The following is a 24814-nucleotide window of genomic DNA, read 5'->3' as shown; positions in this document are numbered from 1 at the left end:
TTTAAGGAGGCAAGATGTACAGACTCATTCCAGATGGACCTCAGTTTGCTAAGTACAGTACTTAAACTGCCATTTTGATAGATTAACACTAGTAGTTAGAGGACATCTTCAAATTTGCAGGAAACAAGGTCCGAATAGAAGATTTGTAAGTCACTGTTCTCAATGGCTCATACCTATAACCTCAGCACTTTGGGAGGCTGAGGCAGTCAGATTGCTTTAGGCCAGGAGTTTGAGACCAGGCTGGGCAACATGGTGAGACCCCATATCTACAAAAATTTGAAAATTAGCTGAGTGTAGTGGTGTGTGCCTGTGGTCCCATCTGCTCGGGAGGCTGAGGTGGGAGAATAGCTTGAGCTGAGGAGGTTGAGGCTACAATGAGCTGTGGTCCTGCCTCTGCACTTTAGCCTTGGTGACAATGAGACCCTGCCTCCAAAAAAAAAAAAAAAAAAAAAGAAAAAAGAAAAAAGATTTGTGACTGTGAGACTTAATCTAGGAACGAATGGAAATGAAACTGTAGTGATGTTTCTCCTGCATTCTTCCGTCTGCAGAATGGCACCATTGTCATGCAGATGCTGATGCCCAGCATTGAGCCTGTCTCCTACCTTAGGGGAAGTTCCCTGGACCTTCCCACCTACCTCTCCTGTGCAAGTTTATTACAACTGAACGGCCTCAAGAGCAAGTGTGCCTTCTGGTTTAAAGTCTTCTCAGATTAGGGCATTGCCAGGTTGATAGGGATGAAACAGAAGCAACCAGAAGAGAATCTTAGGCTCCCACATCTACCCAGCTACCGCCAGCCCTTTCTGTTGTTCGCTGGATCCCATCCTTACTGAGGGACATCTTTCAGTAATTCTTTCCTCCTTGGATTTGCATCTTCAAAGTTCTCCCACCCTTTGAATCCACTCCACTTAGCATTTCACTGACACCGCTCCACTGAAACTACTCTTGTCAGGCCACCAATGACCTTCACCTTGCTCTTCAATTGCCATTTCCTGGCCTCTTCTTATTTGTCCTATCGGTAGCATTTGAACTAGCCAGTCACTGCTTTCTCCTAGATAAACTGTTTTTTTTCTCTTTCTGTTTTTCTTTTTGAAACGGAGCCTCACTCTGTTGCCTGTAGCCCAGACTGCAATGCAGTGGTCCAATCCTGGCTCACTGCAACCTCTGCCTCCCGGGTCCAAGCGATTTTCCTGCCTCAGCCTCCTGAGAAGCTGGGGTTACAGGTGAGTGCCACCATGCCCAGCTAATTTTTGTATTTTTAGTAGAGACACGGTTTCACTATGTTTCCTAGGCTAGTCTCGAACTCCTGACCTCTAGTGATCCACCCACCTTGGCCTCTCAAAGTGCTGGGATTACAGGCATGAGCCACTGTGCCCAGCTGATAAACTTTCTTTACTTGGCTTTTGGGACATCACACTTCCTTCATTTTCTCCCCAGCTCACTGACTACTCTTCATAGTCTCTTTTCTGGTTCCTCCCATTTCCCTGACTTTCTGATCTAGGAGTTCCTTCAGGGCCGCTTAATCATACTCACTCCTTTGGGGATCTCACTCACTTTTATGACTTTAAATACCATCTGTATGTATATGCTGATGACTCAAAATTGTATCTTCCCTGGATTCTTAACACTTAGCTTGGCCAGAGGATAGAAAAGTAAATACAGCCCATTAGTCCCGGAAAAGTGGTCAGTCATACTCACATTTTAAGAAATGCAAATCCAAACTATAAGAAGATACCACCTACATATATGAGATAAGCAAAAGTTTAACGTTTGACAGTCAGAGCTGGTGACCATGTAGGAAAACAGGCCATTGTGTACTGGTGGAGGGAATACAAATTGGTGCAGCCTCCTTTGAAAATAATTTGGCATAATCTATCCCTTGAACAATCATTCCCACTGCTAGAAATTTACCCTTGGAAATACTTTCACAAGTTTTACAGGATACAGATACTAGAGCATTTCCTGCAGCACTGTAAATTCAAAAGGGTGGAAACCACCCTTGGGTGCTCCAGGGACCACAAAATAAAATTTGGTGTATCTGCAGGATGGAATACTATGAGACTTAAAAATGTAAACAGAGGAATTTCTTCTGCATGTTATGGATCACAAGATTCACAATGATTTATAGAAGCTGCTAACCAAAGTTTTCTTGGGGCAGGTTCCCTAGAAGTAGGATGAAAAAAGACTTCGTTTCATGCCCCTCCTTTTCTGTCCCCTTATTACCGAAGAGTGAGTGCAGGAGGATAAAATGTGGAGGCCTCTGCTTCCTTAATTACTGGTCTAGTCACAGCCATTCTTGAGGCCCACTTTCTCCATGAAGTATTTTTTACATCCTACAATCCCAAGCACTTTATTTCTTTAGTTTTCAACAGTATCCCCAAATTACCAGCCTGCATCTATCATCCTGTGTTTATTGCAGGTTTTTTTCTTTTCTTTTAAATGGTGTCTGGCTCTGTTAACCAAGCTGAAGTGTGTTGGCACCATCTTGGTTCGCTGCAACTTCCACCTCCCAGTCGCAAGTGATTCTTCTGCCTCAGCTTCAAGGGTAGTTGAGATTACACGCGCCCACCACCACACCTGGCTAATTTTTGTATTTTTAGTTGAGATGGGGTTTCACCATGTTGGCCAGGGTGATCTCAACTCCTGACCTCAAGTTATCCGCCTGCCTTGGCCTCCCAAAGTGCTAGGATTACAGGCATGAACCACTGCACCTGGCCCATTTATTGCAAGTTTTTGAGAGCACTAATATATTTATTGTTCTTCCACAGCATAGATCTGTGCCAAATACAGAATAAGTTTCCAGGTATTTGTTGAAATCAGAAGTGAAAATAAGAAGACACTAATTGAATAATAACTAAACAAGAACACATTCAAGTTAATACCAACTGACAAACAAGGTTGTCAAAGTATTATCAGAATACCTAATAACTGCTACGTGGTCTTTGTATACTTAGCCACAGTTTCCATTATTCACAATTGCAGAATCCTGCCTTCCCTATACTCCAAAATATGTGAATAAATCTTGCAGTGGACAATGGCAGAAGTATAAGAAAGTATATGTCTTTCCCATACTGAAACTGCTATTTGTCATATTCTTTTTTTTTTCTCTCTCTCTCACCCAGGCTGGAGTGCAGAGGCACGATGGCACCTCACTGAGAACCTCCACCTCCAGAGTTCAAGTGATTCTGGTACCTCAGCCTCCCAAGTAGCTGGGACTACAGGTGTGTGTCACCTTGCCCCACTAATTTTTGTATTTTTAGTAGAGATGGGGTTTTACCATGTTAGCCTGGCTGGTCTCGAACTCCTGACCTCAGGTGATCCACCCACCTCAGCCTTCCAAAGTGCTAGGTTTACAGGCATGAGCCTGAGTTTCTTATATACTTTGGATGTTAACCTCTTATCAGATATGTGGTTTACAAATATTTTCTCCCATTCTTTTGGTTATGTCTTCACTCTGTTGATTGTTTGTTTGTTTTCCTTTGTGGAAGCTATTTAGTTTGATGTAATTCCATTTATATATTTTTGTAACCTGTGCTTTTGTAGTCATAGCCAAAAAATCCTTGCCAATATCATGGAGCATTTCCCCTAAGTTTTCTTTTAGTAGTTTTTAAGTTTCAGGTCTTACATTTAGGTTTGCAATACATTTTGAGTTGATGTTTGGATATGGTGTGAGACAAAGTTCTGATTTCATTCTACCATATGTAGTTATTCAGTTTTCTCAGCAACATGTATTAAAGAGACTGCCCTTTCCACGTTGTGTATTCTTGGCACTTTTGTCAAAAATCAATTGACCATAAATGTATTGGCTTAGTTCTGGGCTCTATTTTGTTCTGCTGGTATGTCTGATTTCACGTGTCAACCTCAAAAATCTGAGACAGGTCCCAGTGAATTCAGAAAGTTTATTTTGCAAAGGTTGAAAATGTGTGCCTATGATACAGCCTCAGGAGGTCCTGATGACATGTGCCCAAGGTGGTTGGGGCATAGCTTGGTTTTTTTTTTTTTTTTTTTTTTTTTTTGAGACAGAGTCTCGCTCTGTTGCCCAGGCTGTAGTGCAGTGGTGCAATCTTGGTTCACCACAACCTCCGCCTCCCAGGTTCAAGCAGTTCTCTGCCTCAGCCTCCCAAGTAGCTTGGATTACAGGCTCCCGCCACTTGCCCGGCTAATTTTTGTATCTTTAGTAGAGACAGGGTTTCACTATCTTTCACCAGGCTGATCTTGAACTCCTGACCTTGTGATCCACCTGCCTCAGCCTCCCAAAGTCTGGGATTACAGGCATAAGCCACCACACCTGGCCAGTTTTATACATTTTAGGGAGACATAAGACATTAATCAATATACATAAGACATACATTGATTGGTTCCATCAGGAAAGGTGGGACCACTCAAGCACAGAGGGTGCTTTCAGGTCATAGGTAGGTGAGAGACAAATTGTTCCATTTTTTTTGAGTTTCTGATTAGCCTTTCCAAAGGAGGCAATCAGATATGCATTTATCTCAGTGAGTGGAGGGATGACTTTGAATCGAATGAGAGGCAAGCTTTCCCTAAACAGTTTTCAGCTTGACTTTTCCCTTTAGTTTAGTGATTTTTGGGGCTCTAAGATTTATTTTCCTTTCACATTTCCCCCCTTTTCTTTTTAAAAAATATTTTGGAGAAAGCATTTTAGAAGAAAGTGAGTCTCTGGTCTCAGGTTTTCTCTGATCATTCACGGTTAGGATGGTTTACTCCTAGATGTGTAGCTCCTGAGTTAAGAAAACTCATTTTTAGCAGGTTGAGAATTCTCATGTTCTATGAAGAGAAAACCAGGAGAAAAAGGGAGAAAAACAACAACAAACAAAATAACAATCCTGGAAAATCAATATAGACCACATTACTCTGACTGAAAAAACAGAACAAAGGATCAGCAACATTTTAAGTAAAAAGTCAAAAAGATTACTTCAGTCTTCTATTAGTTCAGTCCATGCAGTTAATTTTTGTTTTGCTTCATATTCATGAACATTTCAGCTCTCTTTGAGTCCTGAAAGTTTTTCCTCTATTCCGATGTCACAGCCTCCAAAGTTATCAGAAACTTGCATTGAGGAGCACCTATTCAGAGTTTTATAGCTGATTATAAAACCACTTTCTAAAGAGGACCAAAACAACAATTGTCCATGAATGACAAAAAATTTTAGAGCAGTCATAGTCAAAGATGCAATTGACAAGAAAACTTGTTACCTCTGTGGCACACAATAATTTAACATAATTATAATTATTACTGATAACGTACACTAAGTCCTATCAGAATTATAGGATTTTTTCATAATTTTGGAACACATCAATAATATATTTATACAAATACAGCCCAAAGAAAACCAAATAGCATTTCATATTTGACAATGTTTCCTGTATAATTTTTATACCAAAAAAACCCCATATATGTCATTTTTGGACTTTAGGGAACTTTATACCTTAAAGGATTCATTAGGTCAGAAAAAGACATAATTTATAATTTCACTTTGGAAAGTTTGTCAAATATCAAAGGTTTAAACACTTAATATTACAAAATGAGATTACAGGTCATTGTAAAATATGTTATTCATTTAACTGAAGTGATAACATAAGGATTTCAAAAAAGGGTGAAAACCTTCATTCTTTCAGAGAGGAAACTTAATTTTCCAAATAAGCCCTAATAAAAACAGGATGAAGCCAATTAGATTTGTTTTTCAAAATTTTATAAACAATCTATAAAGTTTTAATGTTAACCATAACATATAACTTCCATAAGCTTTTTATACCATTTATAACCTTTATTAGGGAGTCAGTTAATGCTTTTGAAAACCTTGTTAATCTGACACAGGGGCCTATATGCTGGTCTTGCATTTGTGTGCCTTTGACATTAAAGAAACTGAACTATTTTATCTCTCAAAATCAGCCCATACAATCTCACATGCCCACCTCTTCCTTGATAGTCCCTTGGTCTTGAGGAGTTGAATAGCTTTCATTTCCGTAGTTTGAAATGTAGTTTATTTTGATTGGCATCTTTTACCAGGTCTGAAGATGAGGCTTTAATTGCTGTCAGTTTTTAAGATTTAGCGGGACTTGGTGTCCTTTTTAGACCCAGGAGTCAAGGCCTTATAAATCAATGTCACAAGGACTGTAAAAGCACATAGAGAAAGATATATGGATGTAATAAATTTAATTTAAAAAGTTGTTTTAATCTCAGTTTTTTCCTAAGCAAAACTTAGTAATAATGGCATAGGAATTGTTCCAATAAATCGTAAAATCTGTTAGGCCAGTTACCAAAAGGCAAAAGAAAACACCTTCCGCACTGCACTGAATATTACGTTGGAAGAAAACATTTTGTTTAGACCTTAAGAAAATATTGTTAGCATCAGACCTCAACAAAGAGAACTTGAAAAGAACATATATGAGCTGAAAATGAGTTGAAAGAGGGCTTTACTATTTCAGAAGGGAGAGAAAACAAAAAAATGGTGAGGTGCAATAAAAGTTGAACTTTGGGTTAAAAAAATTAAAATATATTATAATCTATTAAGAGTAAATCAATCCCTTAGGAAAATTTCATTGTTCGAAGCAATTATTTAATATGTAAGTGTTGTTTTTTGCATCAAGCCCAATCTCTAGAAAGATCACTATAATTTCTTTTTAATTACAGACAACTTGATCATATAAAAGGTTTTTTTGTTTTTTGTTTTTTGTTTTTTGTTTTGACAGAGTGTCGTTCTGTCGCCCAGGCTGAAGTGCAGTGATGTGATCTCAGCTCACTGCAACTGTAACATCTGCCTTCCAGGTTCAAGTGATTCTCCTGCCTCAGCCTCCTGAATAGGTGGGATGACAGGTGTGCACCACCATGCCTGGCTAATTTTTGTATTTTTAATAGAGACAGGGTTTTGCCATATTGGCCAGGCTGGTCTCCAACTCCTGACCTCAGGTGATCTGCCTACCTTGGCCTCCCGAAGTGCTGGGATTACAGGCATGAGCCACTTGCCTGGCCTCTTTCTTTTTTTTTTTTTTCTTTTTTTGGGAAATAAATCTTCTTGTTGTGACTTACACAGACTCTTCATGACTTGGACTTTCTGGTGTGTTCTAAACATCCCTCTTTCTTTAAATTTTTTTTTTTGAGACAGAGTCTCGCTCTGTCGCCCAGGCTGGAGTGCAATGGTGTAATCTTGGCTTCCTGCAACCTTTGCCTCCCAGGTTCAAGCAATTCTCCTGCCTCAGCCTCCTGAGCAGCTGGGACTACAGGCACGCACCACCACACCCAGCTACTTTTTGTATTTTTAGTAGAGACGGGGTTTCACCATGTTGACCAGGATGGTCTTGATCTCTTGACCTTGTGATCCACCTACCTCAGCCTCCCAAAATGCTGGGATGATAGGCTTGAGCCACAGCGCCCGGCCTAAACATCCCTCTTTCTTAAACAACCAGTCATTTTATTCTAGGACTAAATCTACCATGCAAGATTCTTTCTCATATAAAATGATTTCTTTTTATTTATTTGTTTATTTAACTAAAAACAACCCTCTTTATTTTGATAGCTTTCTTTACACCTCTCTTATTTCTTGGTCCCTTTTACCTTGTTTTATATGTAACCTTTAAATAAGCTTTGAATTAGACAAAAATTGTTCACCTTTTTAAAAAAGGACACTTTTTTTTTTTCTGGCAAGATATGTAACAAACCTGCACGTTGTGCACATGTACCCTAGAACTTAAAGCATTAAAAAAAAAAAAAGTTTTCCTTCAATTATCTTAATTGGAAAATACCCAAATAATGAAATATCTATTATTTAATTTAATATAACTTTAGACTCTAAATTGTGACAAGTTTGTTGACAAGTATTTATCCCATTACATTTACCTATTTTATTTTAATTGTTTACCTAGATTATCTATGGAGACTATGATCGTTATTGTTTAAAGTTATTGTTTAAAGTTATGAAACCATCATTGCAAAATTATAACTGAAACAGTGAAAAAGTTCTAACCTAACTGACTGCATTTTGCTTCTTACCTCCAAGCTGTTCTTGTTCATTCCTGAGCATAGGCTAAACTTACTTCGGGAGAAACTTAGTTTATAGTTTAGCTTTGAAGCAAAGACAATAACTGTCCTTTCCCAAGCAAACCTCCCTACTGTTTGTGGACTGAATTGCCTAAAGCCACAAGATTAGAAGTTAGGGTAATTTTACTGACGAATTCAAGATGTAGCTATTTTGATAAAACCAGTATCAATGTCTTCTTTATTAAAAATTACATAAGCAAAGATTATTCTGTTTTGGTTGGGTTTATAGTTTTGTAGCCCCTATACCAAATTTTGACAGCTAATAGTATTTGTCAGGGATAAGTATGAAATTGCTTGATTAATAAATGCAAACAAAAATGTATGCTGGCAATTCTTAAGACATTTCTAATATTACTTTACCAACAATCTTAAAACAAACTTATTTATTAAAGATTTAAATTAAGTTATGTAAACTTGAAAAAGCATTTGACTAGTCTTTTCTTTTTTCCTGATAGTGTATTTGATTCAAGCACTTTTATTTTCTTAAGCCAATTAATTAGAGCTCTATTATATATTGTCAGTAGTGAAACACTCATACACAGCACATGAATACATAGATGTATTAGGCATGCCTATAAAAATATATCTTACAGATTCATAAAAACTGTTTTTTTTCCTCTGTCTTAGACTATCAGATTCTTGATAACCTGTTTCACAACCCTAGACAGTTGTCAGCTAAATAGCCTTAAATTTTACTATTGAAGGAAACAACTGAGGGGAAAATCAAATAGCAAAATTTACATCGTAAGGTAGAGAGAGAAAGTCTGGTGGTGCTAGAGGGAGATTAAAGATGCATACCAAATCAAACATAAAATTATAGAAATTTATCATAGGATTGTACAAGGAGACCAATTTTATTTAGATAGGGACTACCTATTTTTTAACTGGATCTCTGAGGTCTGAGAAGAGCCCACACTAAATCCTAGGTCTCCAAAAAGGGAGAGTTATGATGAGGTTAGTGCAGGTGATGCTTTTACAGCACACTTACAATTTTTTTTAAAGAAAGACATTTTTAAGTATCTAAACTACATTCTTCCTTAAAAACCCAAGAGTAGCCTCTGTTGCAATAACTATTTTAGTTTAAAAAGAAAAAAGAAACAGGTAATACAATATAAAAGTAAGCAGTTTAAGAGCCGACACAAACTTGTCTGTTTATACTCTTGGGGTCCCATAACTAAAAGCAGAGATTTCTCCCCAAAAGGGCATTGGGAGTCTGCCCCTTCCCTCCCCTCCCCTCCCCTCCCCTTCCTTCCTTTCACTTCGCTTTGCTTCCCTTCCTTCTTTTTTCTTGAGACGTGTTGCCCAGGCTGAAGTGCAATGGTATGATCTTGGCTCACTGCAACCTCCACCTCCTGGGTTCAAGTGATTCTCCTCCCTCAGTCTCATGAGTAGCTGGGATTATAGGCGCCCACCACAACACCCAGCTAATTTTTGTATTTTTGGTACAGACGGGGTTTCACCAGGTTGGCCAGGCTGTTCTCGAACCCCTTACCTCAGGTGATCCACCCACCTTGGCCTCCCAAAGTGCTGTGATTACAGTTGTGAGCCACTGTGCCCAGCTGAATGTGTCTCTCTCTTTTTTTTTAATGACTAAAAGAGGAAACATGAAGGAAACAGATATTCACTGAGCCCTTATGGCCCACCCATGCTTTAGTTCTTTTACTTATCTCCTTTATACAAGGAGGAAGCAGATTTAGAGAGGCCAAATAACTCATCTAATATCTCATAGTAAGAATGCAAGCCCGGATTTGAACTCAGTCCCACGAATTCAAAGCCCATAATCTTTCTACAGCATGTGAAGTCATTTCTTCTTGGGTCTCTGCACTTGGTTCTCCTTCATCACTTCAGGCAGCGTAAGATGCTGAGCGTCTACCAATTGCTATTTTTTTCTTCCTTTGTCTTTATTAAGGTAAATAATATGTATATAATTTACCATCTTTACCATTTTAAGTGTCAAGTTCAGTGTAATAAATACATTTATATAATTTTTTCCATTTATCTTCCTACTTGCCTGTCTTCTTCCCAGTCTTTGGTAACAACCAATCTAATCTGTATCTTACTCATATGTAAGAGCTTTAGAGAACATGTGATATTTGTCTTTCTGTGCTTGGCTTATTTTGCTTGACATAATGCCTCTAGTTCCATCCATATTACTATAAATAACAGGATTTCATTGTTTTTATGGCTGAATAATTTTTTATTGTGTATATTTACCACATTTTCTTTATTCATCTGTTGATGAGCACTTAAGTTGATTCTGTATTAGGGCTATTTTGAATAGTGCTACAGCAAACGTGGGAGAGCAGATAGCTCTTTGGTGTGTTTATTTCCTTTTTCCTTCTTTTTAAAAATATGCCCAGTAGTGGAATTGCTGGGTCATATGATAGCTCTGTTTTTACTTTTTCGGGGAACTTCCATACTGTTCTTCATTGTAGCTGTACTAATTTACATTCTCACCAACAGTGCATGGGGGTTCCCTTTTCTCTACCTCATTGCCAGAATTTGTTATTGTCTATCTTTTTGATGCAGACTACTTTAATTGGGGTGAGACTGATGATATTGCATTGTGGTTTTGATTTGAATTTCTCTAATGATTAGTAATATTGAGTATAACTTCATATACCTGTTGACCACTTGTACATTATCTTTTTGTATGTCTTTGTATGTCAAAATGTCATTTTGTATGTCTTCTTTTGGGATGTGTCTGTTAAGATCTTTTGTCTGTTTTTAATCTTTTTACTTTTTAAAAAAATTTTTTTAGATACAGGGCCTCCTCACTCTGTCACCCAGAGTGGAATGTAGTGGCTCAATTATAGATCACTATAACCTCAAATTCTTGGGCCCAAGTGATCCTACTGCCTCAGCCTCCTGACTAGCTAGGACTTCATTTTTGCTTTGGTTGCCTGTGTGTTTTGAGGTCATATACAAAATTCTTTGCCCAGACCAATGTCCTGGAGCATTTCCTCAATGTTTTCTCCTGGTACTTTCATCATTCCAGGTCTTAGATTTCAGTCTTGAATCCATTTTGATTTGATTTTCATGTATGCTGAGAGATAGGGGTCTTGTTTCATTCTTCTGTAAGATAGTTACCCAGTTTTCCCAGCATCATTTACTGAAAAGACTGTCTTTTTTTAATTGTATCATCTTGGCACCTTTATCAAAGATGAGTTGGTTGTAAATATGTGGGTATATATCTGAGTGCTCTATTTTGTTCCATTGATCTACATGTCTGTTTTTATGTGAGTACCATGCTGTTTTAGTTACTATAGCTTTGTAGTAAGTTTTGAATTCTGGTAGTGTGATGCCTCCAGGTTCGTTGTTGTTGCCAGGATTGCTTTGGCTATTTGGTATCTTTTGTGGTTCTATATAAACTTTAGAATTTTTTTCCTATTTCTGTGAAGAATATCATTGGTATTTTGAGAGGGATTGCATTGAATGTGTAAATTGCTTTGAGTAGTATTGTCATTTTAACAATATTAGTTCCTCCAAACCATGAGCATGGAATATCTTTTCATTTTTGTCTTCTTCTATTTCTTTCATCAGAATTTTATCATATTCCTTTGTTTTTGTATGGACCCTTCCTCCCTCCCTCCCTCCCTCCCTCCTTCCCTCCCTCCCTCCCTCCCTCCCTTCCTTCCTTCCTTCCTTCTTTCCTTCCTTCCTTCCTTCCTTTCTTTTTTTTTTTTTTGATGGAGTCTCGCTCTGTTGCCAGGCTGGAGTACAGTGTCACGATCTCAGCTCACTGCAACCTCCACCTCCCAGGTTCAAGCGATTCTCCTGCCTCAGCCTCCTGAGCAGCTGGGACTATAGGTGCATGCCACCATGCATGCCCAGCTCATTTTTTTTTTTTTTTTGTATTTTTAGTAGAGGCGGGGTTTCACCATGTTGGCCAGGATGGTCTCGAACTCCAGACCTTGTGATCCACCCACCTCCACCTCCCAAAGTGCTGGGATTACAGGTGTGAGCCACCATGCCCGGCCTTGTATAGATATTTCTTCTCTGGTTAGATTGATTCCTAGGTGTCTTATATATTTTGTAACTATTGTAAATGGTATTGTTTTCTTTCTTTTGTTTTTTCTTTGAGATGGAGTTTTGATCTTGCTGCCCAGACTGGAGTGCAGTGGCCCGATTTCAGCTCACTACAACCTACGCCTCCCGAGTTCAAGCGATTCTCCTGCCTCAGCCTCCCGAGTAGCTGGAATTACAGGCATGTGCCACCATGCCTGGCTAATTTAGTATTTTTAGTAGAGATGGGGTTTCTCCATGTCGGTCAGGCTGGTCTCGAACTCCTGACCTCAGGTGATTTGCCCGCTTTGGCCTCCCAAAGTGCTGGGATTACAGGCATGAGCCACCATGCCCGGCCCTGCTTTCTTGATTTCTTTTTCAGATCAGTCACTGTTGACATATATAAATGCTCCTGATTTTTGTATGTTGTTATGTACCCTGCCACTTTACTAAATTCATTTATCAATTCTAATAGTGTTCTTGGTGGAGTCTTTAGGTTTTTGTAATTATAAGATCACGTCATCTGGAAACAAGGCTAGTTTGACTTCTTCCTTTCCAATTTGGATGCCCTTCATTTCTTCTCTTGCCTAATTGCTCTGGCCAGGACTTCTGGTATTATGCTGAATAATAGCAGTGAAAGTAGGCATCCTTGTCTTGTTATAGCCTTTAGAGGAGGGGCGTTCAATTTATCTGTGTTGAGTATGCTATTAGCTATGGGTTTGTCATACATGGCCTTTATTATTTTGAGGTAGTTTCTCCTATACCCATTTTGATGAGTTTTTTTTTTAAAAATCATATAGGATGTTGAGTTTTATCAAATACTTTTTTGGCATCTATTGAAGTAATGGTTTTTGTTATTGACTCTGTTAATGTGATTGTATCATGTTTGTTGGTTTGCATATGTTGAACCATCTTTGTATCCCTGGAACAAATTCCACTTGATCATGGGGAATGACTTTTTCAATGTGTTGTTGAATTTTGTTTGCTGGTATTTTGTTGAGGATTTTTACATTATATTTATCATTGATACTGGCATGTAGTTTTCCTTTTTTGGTTGTGTCCACCTCTCATTTTGGTATTGGGGTAACTTACGCTGGCCTTGTAGGATGAGTTTGGAAGTATTCCTTCCTCTTCGGTTTTTTTGAGGAGTTTGAGTAGGATTGGTATTAGTTCTTTAATGGTACAATTCAGCAGTAAATCCATCAGGTTCAAGGCTTTTCTTTGATGGGAGACTTTTTATTATGGCTTGGATCTTATTGGTTTGTTGAGGTTTTCTATTTCTTCATGGTTGAATCTTGGTAGGTTTTATAGGTTCAGGACTTTATCCATTTCTCTTAGGTTTTGAAATTTGTCGTATAGTTGTTCATAATAGTGTTGTAGTCTCAGCAATGCACGAAGATGTAACAGTCTCTTCTTGTCTGAGATAACACCTGGAGTTCTTTGTCCTACCTCCAAGATGATTAAGGAGTGCAGACACAAAGGTGAGGTTAGAGCAAAAGTTTAATAAGCAAAAGAAGAAAGCTATTTGCCAGCAGAGAGGGGGGCTCAAGTGGGGTGCCCACTATGAGGCTGGGCTCCCAGGTTTTATGGACTGGGAAGGGGAAGGAATGTGCTTAGTTCCTGGGCTGTCTTGGAGAACATGTGACTCAGCTTGGCCCAGGGACCCTGGCTGCGACCAGTCAGGAGCTGAAATGACGATTCATAGCTGCTGCTCAGCTTGGCCCAGGACCTATCAGAAGCTGAACTGAAAGCTTGGCCCAGGACCTTAGCCTGGGACCAATCAGGGGTTGAAGTGATAATTCATAGAAGCCGGACTTACAGTCCAAATAAAGGAAAATAGAGTGCCCACTAGAAACCACCAGAACCCACTGTGCCCATGCCCACAAAAGGAGAAGGAACTTTTCCTGAGAACCTGCTGAGTATACAAAGGACAAAGGCATTTCTATGCCAGGCCTTGTTCTCTTATCTGAGTGAGCTGGAGGTTTGTGCAAGTTTGTTTCCAAAAGGGCCAGAGGTTTTACTATCTGTGCCACCATGGGCATGTCTCTAGGCACAGCACCCTGTGTTAGTTCCCTTATCAGCCTAAATTTTTTCTCAGGCTCCTTCCTTCCTTCCTTCCTTCCTTCCTTCCTTCCTTCCTTCCTTCCTTCCTTCCTTCCTTCCTTCCTTCCTTCCTTCCTTCCAGTCTTGCTCTGTCACCAGGCTGGAGTGCAGTGGCCCCATCTCAACTCACTGCAACCTCTGCCTCCCAGGTTCAAGCGGTTCTCCTGCCTCAGCCTCCAGAGTAGCTGGGATTACAGATGCGCGCCACCACACCCAGCTAATTTTTGTATTTTAATAGAGACGGGGTTTCACCCTGTTGGCCAGGATGGTCTCGATTTCTTGACCACGTGATCCACCCGCCTCCTCCTCCCAAAGTGCTGGGATTACAGGCGTGAGTCACCGCCGGCCTCTCAGGCTGCTTTTTATGTTATGTGAGAATGAGGCACTGACCCATGGGCCAGGGGCTCTCTGGCACCCTTCCCTTGTTATCTATCTAAGGCAAGCTAAATAACTCCTTTCAAATAGTATCTAATAATCCTTTCTAAGGTCTCAGTTGTTGTATCTCCTTTCTCATTTCTGATTTTATTTATTTGGATCTTCTCTTTTTCTCTTAGTCTAGATAAAGGTTTGTTGATTTTGTTTATCTTTTCAAAAAACAAGGTCAGGCACGGTGGCTCAGGCCTGTAATCCCAGCATTTTGGGAGGTTGAGATGGGCAGATTAATTGAGCTCATGAGTTCAAGACCAGCCTGGGCAACATGGTGAAACCCCATCTCTATCAAAAATGCAAAAATTAGCTGAGTGTAGAGGCGCACACCTGTAGTCACAGCAATTTGGTGGGAGGATGGCTTGAGTTTGGGAGGTGGAGGTTGCATTGAGCAGGGATGGTGCCACTGCACTCCAGCCTGGGCAACAGAGTGAGACCCTGTCTAAAAACAAAAAACAAAAACAAAAACAAAACAAAACAAAAAACAAACTGTCTTTTCATTTTGTTGATTTCTTTTCATTTATTTCTGCTCTGATCTTTATTGTTTCTTTCCTTCAACTAACTTTGGGTTTGGTTTGTTCTTGCTTTTCTAGTTTCTTGAGGTGTATCGTGAGGTTATTTTATTTGTTTTTCCTCTTTTTTGATATAGGCATTAGTTGCTATAAACTCCCCTCTTAGTATTGCTTTTCCTGTATCCCATAGACTTTGGTATGCCATATTTCCATGTTCATTTGTTTCAAGAAATTTTAAAATTTCCTTTTTCTAGGCCAGGTGTGGTGACTCACGCCTGTAATCTCAGTGCTTTGGGAGGCCAAGGTAGGTGGATCTCTTGAGTCCAGGATTTCGAGACCTGCCTGGACAACATGGCAAAAAACAGTCTTTACAAAAATAAAAATAAAAAATTAGCCAAGTGTGGTGGTGCATGCCTGTGGTCCCAGCTACTCAGGAGGCTAAGGCAGGGAGATCACTTGATCACTGAGAGTTTGAGGCTGCAGTGAGCAGTGATCACATCACTGTACTCCAGCCTGGGCAATGTAGCAGGACCCTGTCTCAAAAGAGAAAAAAAAAAAATTTCTTCTTTTATTTTTTTCTTAAGAGATGATCTTGCTATGTTGCCTATTCTGTGTTGCCTGGGCATAGCTCATTACTGATCAGCATGCAAGTTTTGACCTGCTCTGTTTCCAACTTGGGTCACTTCCCAGTCTCTTTGGGCAACTTGATGATCCCCTGCTCCCAGGAGGTCACTGTATTGATGCTGAACTTAGTGTGGACACTTAATTGACATACCACACTATAGCCCAGAACTCCTAGATACAAGTGATCCTCCAGCCTCAGCCTCTTGAGTAACTTGTACAAAGGCATGTACCACTGCACCTGGCTCACTCTTAATTTTTTCTTTGACCCATTGGTCATTCAGGAGCATGTTGCTTAATTTCCATGTGTTTGTGTATTTTTCTGAGATTCCTCTTGTTATTGATTTCTGTAGTTTTATTCCATTTTGGTCAGAAAATATACTTGATATGATTTCTATTTTTTCAAATAGAAGTCAGACTTGTTTATTTTTAATAGACATCAGACTCGATACAGACTTGGTTTGTGGCTTAAGGTATGGTCTACTCTGGAGAATGTTCTATGTACTGGTAAACCTGCTGCATTTGATAGCAGTTGGGTGAAATTTTTTTTTTTTTGGTCACCCAGGCTGGAGTGCAACGGCATGATCTCAGCTCACTGCAACCTTTGCCTCCTGGGTTCAAGCAATTCTCCTGCCTCAGCCTCCCGAATAGCTGGTATTACGGGCATGCGCCACTACACCTGGCTAATTTTTTTTGGTATTTTTAGTAGAGATGGGGTTTCACCATTTTGGCCAAGCTGGTCTCGAACTCCTGACATGAGGTGATCCTCTCACCTTGGCCTCCCGAAGTGCTGAGATTACAGGAGTGAGTCACCATGCCCAGCCAAAATTTTCTTTAAATGTCAGTTAGACCTATTAGATCTTGTGTAGTTTAACTGCCATTTCTTTGTTAATTTTCCATGTGGATGATCTGTCCATTACTGAGAGTGAGGTGTTAAAGGCCTCTACTATTATTGTATTATAGTCTAACTTTCTCTTTGGAGCTATTAATGTTTGCTTTATATACTTGGGATCTCTGGTGTTGGGTGCACAAATTTATTTATTTATTCATTTTTATTTTTTTCGAGATGGAGTCTTGCTCTGTCGCCCAGGCTGGAGTGCAGTGGTGCGATCTCTGCTCACTGCCATCTCTGCTCACTGCAAGCTCCGCCTCCCAGGTTCACACCATTCTCCTACCTCAGCCTCCCAAGTAGCTGGGACTGCAGGCACCCACTACCATGCCCAGCTAATTTTTTGTATTTTTAGTAGAGACGGGGTTTCACTGTGTTATCCAGGATGGTCTGGATTTCCTGACCTCGTGATCCGCCCACCTCGGCCTCCCAAAGTGCTGGGATTACAGGTGTGAGCCACTGCGCCCGTCCAGGTGCACAGATATTTATAATTGTTATATTCTCTTCCTGAATTGATGCCTTTATCATTACATAGTGACCCTCCTTTTCTTTTTTATAGTCTTTGATTTGTAGCGTATTTTATTTTATGTAAGTATAGATAGTCCTGCTTTTTAAAATTTTCCATTTGCATGGAATATCTTTTTCCACCCCTTCACTTTCAGTCTACATGTGTCTTTAGAGGTGAAATGGGTTTCCTGAAGGTAGCATATTGTTGGTTTTCGCTTCTTTATCCATTCAGCCACTCATGTCTTCTAGCTGGAGAAGTGAGAACATTTACATTCAGTGTTATTATTGATAAGTAAGGACTTACTACTGCTATTTTGTTGCTTGTTTTCTGGTTGTTTTGAGACTTGTCTCTTTCTTCCTTTCTTACTGTCTTCCTTTGTGATTAAGTGATTATCTCTTGGCATGTTTTAATTTGTTGCTTTTTACTTGTAGTGGATCTATTATAAAAACTGTGCTGTGATTACCATGAAGCTTACAAAACAGTTTTTATAGATATGAGTTATTTAAAAGAGATGACAACTTATCTTAGATCCCAAATAACAGAAACAAACAAAGCCCAAACCCCCACAAAAGTTTTACAGTTTAATTCCTACCCCCACGTTTTAACTTTTAGTTGTCTCAATTTACACTTTTTTTTTGAGATGGAGTCTCACTCTGTCTCCCAGTCTGGAGTGCCGCAGTGCGATCTCAGCTCACTGCAATCTCTGCCTCCCTGGTTAGAGCAATATTTCTGCAATAGCCTCCTGAGTAGCTGGGATTACAGTTGCCTGCCACCACACTCAGTTAATTTTTGTACTTTTAGTAGAGACGGGGTTTTGCCATGTTGGCCAGGCTAGTCTCAAACTTGTGACTTCAGATGATCTGCCAGTCTCAACCTCCCAAGCTGCTTGGATTACAGGCATGAGCCAATGCTCCCGGCCAATTTATACATTTTTATGTAAAATAATAAGTTTTCTTTTGCATGTTAGTGTTTTTTTCTTTCAGGCTGAAGAACTGTGTTTAGCATTTCTTGCAAGAAGGGTCTGGTGGTGGTGAATTCTATCTGGGAAACACTTTATTTCCCCTTAATATTTTAATGACAGTTCAGTTGGATACGATATCCTTGGATGACAGTTTTTATTTCTTTGAGTACTGAAAATATCATTCCACTCCCTCCTGTCCAGTATGATTTCCATTGAGAAGTCTGTTGCCAGACATATTGGAGGTCTTTTATATGTTGTTTCTTATTTCTCACTGGTTTTAGGATCTTCTCTTTGTCCTTGACCCTTGAGGTTTGCTTATTAGATGACTTGGGATAGTCTTGTTGGGTTGAATCTGCTTGATGTTCTAATGCCTTCTTGCACCTGGATATTTATCTCTTTCTCCTGTTTTTGGCATTTTCTGTTATCACTTCTTTGAAGATTTCTACCCCTTGCTCTTGGTCAGCTTCCTCTTGAATATCATTCTTAGATTTGGTCTTTGGAGGTAATTTTCTCTATCTTCTTTCTTTCTTTTATTGAGGCAGAGTTTTGCTCTGTTGCCCAGGGTGGACAACACATGGCACAATCATGGTTCACTGCAGCCTCAACCTCCTGGGGTCAAGCAATCCTCCCACCTACAGGCACCAGCCGCCACCCCAGCTGAATTATTGTATTTTTAGTAGAGATGGGTTTTTGCTGTGTTGGCCAGGCTAGTCTCGAACTCCTGACCTCAAGTGATCCGCCCACCTCGGCATCCCAAAGCATGGGGATTACAGGCGTGAGTCACCACTTGCCCAGCCAAAACTGCTATTTTGAATTCCTGGTCAGAGAGCTCACAGAAGTCTAATTCTCCTGTCCTTTGCTTGAAGTTTTTCCCCTTCTCTGTGGCCCTGGGAACGGTCTCGCCCTTGTACCTGAGCTCTGGGTTGTTGCTGGTGAGGATTTTGGAGGTGCATATTTGGTTTTGGTTTTCTGTGGTGGGGATTGACGCCAACTTGGAACTTCTTGTCATGTGTTTTTAAACACGTCTATTTATAAGTGTAATATAAATAGTAAAAAAAAAAAAGTCACCATCTAGATAGGGTCACTCTCTGAATTTTTACTTTGTCCTTTTGGGGAGGTCATATTCCTCTGCTGTTGTTTCTTGTGGGTATATATCTATGTTTTTGCAATAGAGGATTATTTATTTATTCTAGTTTTCTCTGACTTGTTTTGCTTTTTATTGAACATACTTGCTTAGTGAATCGTCACTGCCTCCTGTGGCTCTAGGTGGCGCGTTAAGCCCAGGTTTAACTCTTCTAAGTGATCAGAGTTCTGCCTGTCTTAAATGGAGGAGGTCCTAAAGAGATTACCCCAGCAGTGAGGAAAGATTGTCTAGGTGTTCGTGTCCAGGGGACCTGGGGAACCCCTCCTGCAGCATGGTGCTGGTGAACAGACACCCTGATTTGGCATCTCCTTTGGCTGAGTTACAAAGAGGTTTCTGAGGCTGGGGATGGTAGTCCTGCCTACCCTGTTTGTTTCTGCCTGTCCTTAGGGTTAGTTCTCTGTTCAGGCAGTCACGATGGTACCCATGGGTTAAAGCATGGAGAGGTCTCCTGCCTGGGAATCCAAGAAGTTGGAGGAGTGGTTGACCACCTCAATTTCACTTTTTCCATTGTAGAAACCATGAGCTGTGGGGAGACTGGTGCCAGTTGTAATAGGGGGAGGGGCATCATGGATATGGAAGTCTAATTCTCCTGTCCTTTGCTTGAAGTTTTTCCCCTTCTCTGTGGCCCTGGGAATGGTCTCGCCCTTGTACCTGAGCTCTGGGTTGTTGCTGGTGAGGATTTTGGAGGTGCATATTTGGTTTTGGTTTTCTGAGGTGGGGATTGACGCCAACTTGGAACTTCTTGTCATGTGTTTTTAAACACATCTATTAATAAGTGTAATATAAATAGTAAAAAAAAAAGTATATTTTGTATGTTTTCTTTACATATATAATTTAGTAGATGTTTTAAAATAAAAATGAGACAATATTAAAGAGTATGAAACAATAGAAAAATTAAAATGAGATGAAATACGAACAGTTGATTTCTGTGTATGTGTATATACATACACACACTTTCCTTTTAGATACTACAGTTTATTCTAAAATATGAAAATTCAGAAGACCTTATCAGGTACTTGGTTTCAAAAATAAACTATAAATTTGAAAAGGCAGAAGTAATGCCTTCCAAATGACATTGACCATAATGCAGAAATTTAAAAATGAAAGATAACAAAAAATGTATCCATTTGGACATTGAAAACATACATTGGAGTCTTAGCTTAAAGAAGAAGTAAAAGTAAAAATTGCAGCATAAAGGAAATGACATTCAGCGTACAGTTTAGAAACTTAAAGGTATTTTGATAGAAACAAGAAGAAGCAAATAAATGAGTTTAATACAAATGTAAGAAGCTGGAAAAGGACCAAAAGGCCAGGCATGGTGGTTCATACCTGTAATTCCAGCATTATGGGAGCCTAAAGTGGGAAGATCACGTGGGGCAAGGAGTTCAGGACCAGCTTGGGCAACAGAGTGAGACCCTGTCTCTACAAAAAGTACAAAAATTAGCCAAGCGTGGTGGTGCTTGCTTGTAGTCCCAGCTACTTGGGAGGTTGAGGCAGGAAAGGATCATTAGAGCCCATAAGTTCGAGGCTGCAGTGAGTTGTGATCACACCATTGCATTCCAGCCTAGGTGACAGAGCAGGACCAAAAAAAAAAAAAAAAAAAAAAAAAAGGAAAAAATAAGAAAGAAAGGGAAAACAATAAAATAGCTCAAAGAAGTTACCAAGAAAATAAGTAAACATAAAAATGCAGGTTAACAAACTACAAAACAAAGAAGAGAAGTGAATTAGTGATCAAGGAAAGCTAGTTATTTGATGAAAATGAAAATAGAAAAATATTTGGCAAGAATAGTCATAAAATAACATAAGAAACAAAAATGGCTGGGCATGGTGGCTTACACCTGTAATTCTAGCACTTTGGGAGGCCAAGGCAGGAGGATCACTTGGAACAGCCTGGGCAACATAGCAAGCCCCATCTCTTAAAAAAAGAGAAAAAGAAAAAGAAAACCAAAAGTAAGACATAAACACAGGTGTGGAGGTGAGTATGTAATTGTAAAGAAATACAATATAATCTTTGGTAAGAATAAAATTAGGAGAAAGGTATGTGCTTCTCTAGGAAGGACATGCCTGTTATTAAAAAATGTTTAAAGAATAAGGAAAACCTTTGATTCACTAAACTGCAAGTCACTTCTCGGTAGTTTCAAACAGCACTTACTTTTTTGTGTCGGTATTGTTTATTTGGAATTTTCCTCTATAGTTTGTTTAAATATCAGTAAAGATCTGAATGGCACTGTGTTTTTACTTCATCATTTGTACATAGGATGTTCACTCATTGTTAAGAAAGCATTTTGTTTAGGAGAGAGTGTCTGTTTACTGTGGTGTACAATGGTAGATGTAATTATCACTGAAGGTCACCGAAATGTGAAAATCCCTGGTAATGTCTTGACAGCTGCATGGAAATAAAGACAACTCAAATGGGAACAGTCAGGGCCTACTTAGAAAGTGCTTGCTAAAGCAAGAGAGTCAGCCACTTTTGACAAAGTGGGAAAGCTTTGTAGTGAACAAAAGGGAAGGCGTCAGATGTGCTGTTGACTGCAGGCTATTGACATGGGACACTGGAAGTGTCTAATAAGCATTGAGGCATCTCATATGACTGGTTATGGGGGTACATTTGGCTTTCTCTGCTTGGTTCTGAGTTCGAAGCTAGGGCACAAATTAGAGAAGCTGCATCACTGCCATGTCCTGACTGGTGTGGGTTGGTTGCTACAACAGTTTCTGGTTTGCCTTTCTGAGCTGGTTGCTGCAGAGGGTGCGGGTCAGACCCTGCTCAGATTCCCACTGACAAATGCAGGCTTGGGAGTGAATGGAGAGGAAGCCATTTAATCGTGGGGCCAATGAGTCTCTGCCTTAATCATGGAATTTGACATTCAGTGTTCTATACACTGATTGACTGATTTCTTTCTTTACTGAAGTCAGATTTATATAATATAAAACTAACCATTGTAAAGAGAACGACTCAGTGGCAGTTGGTAGATTCACAATGTTGCTCAATTATCACTTCCATCTAGTTCCAAACAATTCCATGTCAAAATACGGCTCTGTACCTACCTGTTAAGCAGCTCCTTCTTATTTCTCCCTCCTCCTAGCCCCGGACAACTAGCCCCGGACAACTACCAGTGTTCTTTTCATCGGTATGTATTTACTTACTCTGAATGTTTTAAATGGAATCATACAATATGTGACCTTTTGTGTCTGTCTCTTTTCCCTAAGCATAATGTCTTCAAGGTTCATCCATGTTGTAACAGATGTTATGATTACTTTCTTGTAATTTTCTTTTTCTTTCTATTTTCTTTTCTTTCTTTCTTTTCTTTTCTTTTTTTTTTTTTTTTTTTTTTTTGACACAGGATCTCACTGTGTTACTCAAGCTGGAGTGCAGTGGTGCAATCTTGGCTCACTGCAGCCTTGACCTCCCAGGCTCAAGAAATCCTCCCACCTCAACCTCAACCTCCTGAGTAACTGCGACTACAGGTACATACCACTACACTTGACTAATTTTTTTTGTTTTTTTGTAGGGACAAGGTTTCACGATGTTGCCTAGGCCAGTCTCGAACTCCTGAGCCCAAGTGATCCTCCTACCTTGAGCTCCCAAAGTGCTGGGATTACAAGCACAATAAGCCACTGTGGCTGGCCACTCTCTTGTAATTTCCTTTCAACCTTTAATTCCAAGCTTTCTAGGTACAGACTGGAAACTAGTCAAAGCGTTAAGGCATACGGGACTTAATGACCCTACTATTAATGCTTTTGCTTTGGGAGCCATTCCCAATCCTGCATACATTTGTTAGTGACAAGTCTGGTGGGTTGCCCAGGATATGTCTATTTTGAGAGATTCTGCAGTGGGCCTGGGACAGAGAGGGAAGCACTGAGCCTTGGGAGGGTGAACCAGAGGGTGCAGTCTGCTCTCCTGTCCTTTCAGGGAACTTTCAAGTTCTATCTGTTGCATCCCTCCCATTTAGAATCTAATGTTCCAGAATTCATATTTATTTAAGTACTTACCATTTGAGTTCTCATGTAGTATGGCAGTTTTATGTCTCCTGTAAAGCATTCAAAAATTTAAAGACCACTAAATCAAACTTTAAAACTTCTGTGTATCACCGGATATGGTGGCTCACGCCTGTAATCACTTGAGGTAGATCACCTGAGGTCAGGAGTTCAAGACCAGCCTGGCCAACATGGTGAAACCCTGTCTCTACTAAAAATACAAAAAATTAGCTGGACGTGGTGGCACATGCCTGTAATGCCAGCTACTCAGAAGGCTGAGGCAGGAGAAATGCTTGAACCTGGGAGGCGGAGGTTGCAGTGAGCCAAGATTGCACCACTGTACTCCAGTCTGGGCAACAGAGTGAGGTTGTCTCAAAAAATAATAAATAAATAAATAAAACCACTGTGTATCAAAGAATATAATTTATAAAGTGAAAAGGCAACATACAGTATAGGAGAAAATATTTACAAATCATATATCTGATAAGGGGTTTATGTGCAGAATTTATAAAGAATACCAAAATGGCGGTGTTCAGGTATGAGGCTGGGGCTAAGCTGAGGGATTCAGGTGTGGTGCGGGTGGGAACTGAGGAAGCGCCCAAGGATGTCAAGATGACAGCATCTATGCATGGTCAACCTAGTCCTTCTCTAGAAGATGCAAAACTCAGAAGACCAGTGATCATAGAAATCATAGAAAAAAATTTTGAGTACCTTAGAAAAGAAATGACACCAAATATATATCAAATGGCATCATTTGGGACAACAACTGGTTTCTCTGGAATATTCTCAAACTTCCTGTTCAGACGCTGCTTCAAGATAACATAAGCAAGGAAAACTGTGTTTTCAGAAGCTCACTGATTGGCATAGTTTGTGGTGGTTTCTACCCCAGTTCTTTGGCGTTTACTAAAAATGGACATCTGGCAACCAAGTATCATACCGTTCCACTGCCACCAAAAGGAAGGGTTTTACTCCATTGGATGATGCTTTGTCAAACGCAAATGAAATTAATGGCGATTCCTCTAGTCTTTCAGATCATGTTTGGAATATTAAATGGTCTACACCATTATGCAGTATTTGAACGGACACTTGGGAAAACTATACATGAAGAGTAACCAAAAAAATGAATGGTTGCTAACTTAGCAGAATGAAGTTTTTATAAAGAGGACTCAGGCATTGCTGAAAGAGTTAAAAGTAACTGTGAACAGATAATTTGTTTCTGTGCCTTTTGCCTGGTATATAGCAAATACTCAAAAAATATTCAATAATTCAATCAATAAATATAAGTTTCATCTTACATATAAGATATAGGTTTTATCTCCTGATAGTGTGTCCATTTTGCTTGGTACATAACAGATAATAAATATTCAGTATCAATAAATGTAATAATAATTTTAAAAAAGAATTACAACTCAACAACAAATAACATTAAAAATAGCAAAGGACTTGAATAGACATTTCATCAAAGATGATATACAAATGGCCCAGAAGCATATGTAAAGATGCTCACCATCACTGATCATTAAAGACATGCAAGCCAAAATTCTGTTGGGATACCACCTCATACCTATTAGGATAGCTACTATAAGAAAAACAGAAAATAACAAGTGTTGGTGAGGACGT

At 39.6% G+C, this 24814-nt stretch overlaps 1 long non-coding RNA gene and 1 pseudogene across 1 annotated transcript; both read left to right on the top strand.

Moving 5' to 3' along the window:
* The first annotated feature begins 468 nt into the window (after positions 1-468).
* On the top strand, positions 469-22864 carry LOC140709670 (uncharacterized). The gene is made up of 3 exons (XR_012090369.1): positions 469-1220; positions 3120-3218; positions 22729-22864. It is a non-coding gene; the product is annotated as an uncharacterized lncRNA (long non-coding RNA).
* Positions 22865-22977: 113 nt separating this feature from the next.
* LOC140709669 (complex I assembly factor TMEM126B, mitochondrial pseudogene) lies at positions 22978-24814 on the top strand (annotated as a pseudogene).

Source organism: Chlorocebus sabaeus, chromosome 2 (assembly GCF_047675955.1).
Source record: "Chlorocebus sabaeus isolate Y175 chromosome 2, mChlSab1.0.hap1, whole genome shotgun sequence".
NCBI classification, from domain to species: domain Eukaryota; kingdom Metazoa; phylum Chordata; class Mammalia; order Primates; family Cercopithecidae; genus Chlorocebus; species Chlorocebus sabaeus.
This window is presented reverse-complemented; position numbering and strand designations above follow the sequence as displayed.